This window comes from Pyrus communis, chromosome 2 (assembly GCF_041283825.1).
Source record: "Pyrus communis isolate YQ-2024b chromosome 2, ASM4128382v1, whole genome shotgun sequence".
In the NCBI taxonomy this organism is placed as follows: Eukaryota; Viridiplantae; Streptophyta; class Magnoliopsida; order Rosales; family Rosaceae; genus Pyrus; species Pyrus communis.
The window spans coordinates 11,219,918-11,224,457 of record NC_142566.1 but is presented as its reverse complement, the minus strand read 5'-3'; positions in this window follow the sequence as shown (position 1 = coordinate 11,224,457).

Genomic DNA, 4,540 nt, shown 5'->3' with positions numbered 1-4,540 from the left:
CTTTTGGTTTGTTTTAATGTTTTAAGTGTTTAGTTTTACATTCTTTGAGTTAGTTTAGTGTTTTATATTGTGTTTTTACGTTCTTGAGTCAAGTTATTACATAAATTCGTCCAAATTTGTGTTTGTGCCCAAATCTGCCCAGAAAGTGGTTTTTAGGCAGATTTGAGTGTGTTTGTGTTGTTTTGAGTCTTTTGGTTTGTCTTAGTGTTTTAAAGCTTAGTTTTGCATTCTTTGAGTCTAAGTTAGTATTTCATATTGTTATTTTACGTTTTTGAGTCAAATCCAAGTGGTTAACAATCCCTCCTAATCCCCGGTCTAGAACGATCCCTACTTATACATATACTACAATTTGACGAAAAGAGGGTTTAATTTGTGTGCGTATAAATCTCGCATCACGCGGCGTGCCCGTATTGATGCGAAATTTACTTGACACTCAAATTAAACCCTCTTTTGACAATTGTAGTAGAATGGATAAGTGAGGGATCGTTCTGGACCGGGGATTAGGAGGGATTGTTAATCACTTGGATTTGACTTAAAAACGTAAAAACATAATATAAAACACTAAACTAGACTCAAAAAATGTAAAACTAAACTTTAAAACATTAAAACAAATCAAAAGACTCAAAATGCTTTTAAAAACACAAACTAAAATGCTATACTAAACTCGAAGAATTCAAAACTAAAAATAAGAAAGATTAAGACTAAGACTTAAACGAAATATGGGGGGATTGATTTTGGACGAATTTAAACTAAAATGGATAGATTGTAAAGAAAACAAATTGTAAATATGAAATTGACGGAAATGAATGGATGGTATGGCTAGCTAAGGGGTTCATCTCCATACATGTTACACTTGCATAATAAAATGATTTCCAATTGCAAGCATAAACATATATTTCGAATCCCCCCCTAGCTAAAGGGGGGTTTAGTTCCTCATACAAAACAAAGAGAATTGAAATTAAACATTGAAATCAAAGAAACGCCTAAACATTCCAACAACTCAAACTTGAATTGTATGAACGTTTAGGCCCTCTTCTCTTCCTCTTTATTGTAGCATAAGGTCTAGGGATAATTGGTTTGGGGGATGGAAGTGTGGAATGGAAAAGGAATTATGGAAATAGGTGAGGAGTGGTGGAGAAAATGGTGCAGAAAATGGAGAGAAACTCACGGCTAGAGAAGGAATGGAGTGTTTGTGTTGTGGTATCTACAATGGAATGAGATATTTTGAATGATGGGAATGCAAGGGTATTTATAGGAGGAGTGGAGATGTATATGGCTATTTGTTTAAGGTGTTTGTGTGGAGGAATGATGGAGAATTGCATGTGGAATGGCTGCAATGATGAAGAATGAAAGCTGGAAAATAAAAGGGAAAGCTGGAAATCTGAAAATGCAAATGGGAATCCTGAAATGCAAAGGTGGCCACGGTTTTGAGTGTGTTTTGTGTTGGAAATGCATGTGAATGCATGTGAATGTTGTTTGTGTGAAGTGTGTGTGGGTTAAAGAGTGAATGGTGGTGTAATGATGAAGTGTGATGGCTGAAAATGTCAAGGGAAATGCATGTGATTGCATGGCAAAGAATTTCAGGATGCATGTGTGTGTTGAATGGTTTCTTGGTGAGGGATGTGGAGTGGTTGAATGTGGTGCAATGATAATGTTTTGTGGCTGAATTGGTGGTGGAATTATGATGGGAGTGCATATGATTAAAGAGTGGGAGTGCATGTGGGTGAATGTGAAGGGAATGCATGTGTTGATGACTAGGTTAGTGGGTGGAAATCTGAAAATGGCATAAGGGAATGGGAGCTCACGGTTTTGAGTTGTTTGTTTGTGTGAAGTGTGTGTGAATGCATGTGAAGATGCTAATAAATAATGCATGTAGGGTTAGGAAATAAAATCATAACTTAAAGGGAGATGATTAAAGGGTGTTGAAAGGTTTGAAATGCATGTGTTGAATTGTTGAAATGTGTAGATGATTATGAGTATGATAAGTGATAAGTGAATGATGTATTAAGTGATAAATGAATGATATGTTAAGTGATAAATGAATGATATGTTAAGTGATAAATGAATGATATGTGGTGAGTGATAAGTGAATGGAAGTGATAAGTGATAAGTGAATGGAAGTGATAAGTGATAAGTGAATGGAAGTGATAAGTGAATGGTTTGATAAGTGAATGATATGATAAGTGAATGCTTATAATAAGTGAATGATATGATAAGTGAATGATTTAAGTGTTTAAAATAGGGAACAAAGCCCTTCCTTGCATGGCAAGGAAGGGAGACACAAGGAAACACACGACAATGTCCTAAGGCTGCAAGGAATGTTGTTTTTGTGTTCTAAAATGCGTAGGAGTCTTCAATGATGCTTAAACATGAGGTCTTTTAGGATTTAACTTTCCTACTTCAAGTCTTTAATTTCGTCCATCCTCTTGGCTCCAAGCATATGATATCCATTCCAATCTCTAATTTGCTCCAAAAGGCTCCAAAAGGCATCCTTTTGCATACCTTGCCCTTAGAACCTGAAAACACACAAAAGAAGCATAAAGGACTAAAATAACTAGAGAAACATAACGTAAATGCACGAGAACAAGCCATTTAAGTCGCATGAATATGCTCCTATCAAATACCCCCACACTTATCTTTTGCTAGTCCTCGAGCAAAACAGAAAGAAAAACAAAACAAAACCAAACGAAACAAAACAAGTAAAACACAACCTAAACCTTCCAACAACCGTCTTAGGGATTTCCAATGCACATGACATGTTAAAAATCATCATTCCCACAGATTTTAGTCATCTTCACACTTAAGTACATTCTTAATCATAGTCACCATATACTAGTTCACAATTAAGCATTTAAAACCATGTTTTGAATGTAGTAACATGCCTTAGAGAAATTGCTCAAATCCTTACAAGATATGCACTCGTTTTTCACACAGATTTTCTGACTACACACCCTACACTAGTTATATGTGAGAAGATTGATGTAAACATGTAGACGAACACTCACATATGTTATAAAAAGGAAAGCATTTTCTGGATTTACGATAATGACATGGATATGATCTCATGAATGGAATGCTACTACTTAGAATGAGAACCAGTGATTCCATAAGCTCATATCAATTTCAAACTCCACATTATTGAACACATAACGATCAAGATAGAAGTCAAAGGGGTGTAACGGGGCTAAAGGTGTTTGGCTAACAAAGAAGGTATATGGAAAACAAAGGTTCTTAAAGAAATAGCGAGCAAAGCATTTGAATTAACGTAGAATTCACTTTTGAATGAAAACTCAACTTTTGAACAACAAGGGGGAACAAGCTCTTTTTTTTTTTTTTTTCTTTCTTTCTTTTCTCTTCTTTTCTGTTTTTCTTTTTCATATGTTTTTCACAATTTTTTTTTTTTTCTTCTTTTCTTTTGACTCTCAAAACATACAAACTTAAGAACAAACTTTTACTCCCCCACACTCATTTTCTTGCAAAATGTGCTCAAAAGGAATTCATTTAAGTCATGCTCACTATCTTTTAAGAACAAGGGTACGGATGGTCCTAATCTAGGCTAGGTAAGGGGTGATATGGTTAGCAAAGAAAATAGGTTAAACGAGGCTCAACGGTGTTAAGACTTACAATATATACGAAATATGGGAAGTAAGGCTATTTGGCTATGGTGGCAACTACACAACTTCATCTTGATATATGTTATGCAACTCAATATCATGCTTTGAATGAAACGGATATAAGTTCTAGCATTTAGTTCTATCATGATACAATTGCATTCTAAGTAGCAACCAAGCAAGGAATAATGAGATCATTCAACAACTTTAGAAAACAAAGAATCACAGAAAATAACTCTCCAAAGAAGGTAATGGCTCGAGTCTCACAGGGTTGTAGCGTTTGTTTGAGTTCCTTCCTTCAAGCATGTTACAAAAACGAATTTTTCTTTTATGATTGCATGTGAAGTCATACATTATAACCATAACTAAGCATAAACCAAGAGTAAATCAAACTTTTCTCTATGTTTATAACTCTCTTTAACAGTCATGCAATTACAAACCAAATCCTTATCATTGTGTTGGAAGGTACCCTAAGACACAAACACACAAAAACGACTCAAAACACTCTTTTTAGGCTTTTCAAAACATTTTTTTCAAATTTTTATGTGATTTTCGGAGTTATAAAACAAAACACACTAAAAACACTCTAAAACATCTTAAAAGCACCTTAAAACAGCAAGGAACAACATTTGAAGTAATGGGTGATAAAATCCAACGAATTTGCATTAAATATACTTAGTTACCCCCCCACACTTAAATCAAACATTGTCCTCAATGTTTTAAGCATAGATTCACACAAAGCATAAGTAAATACACAAAAAGCACTTAAACATACTAAACATGGCAGAATGTAATTAACAAAGAGATAAGTTTAGAGACGCAAATCTGGTTATAGAGTGTAAATTCCATCTTCTCCTTGGTAATTGCATTGAGGCTTTTGATCTTTGTGATTCCACAGGCTTACTCTTGAACTGGTTTCTGCCCATCGT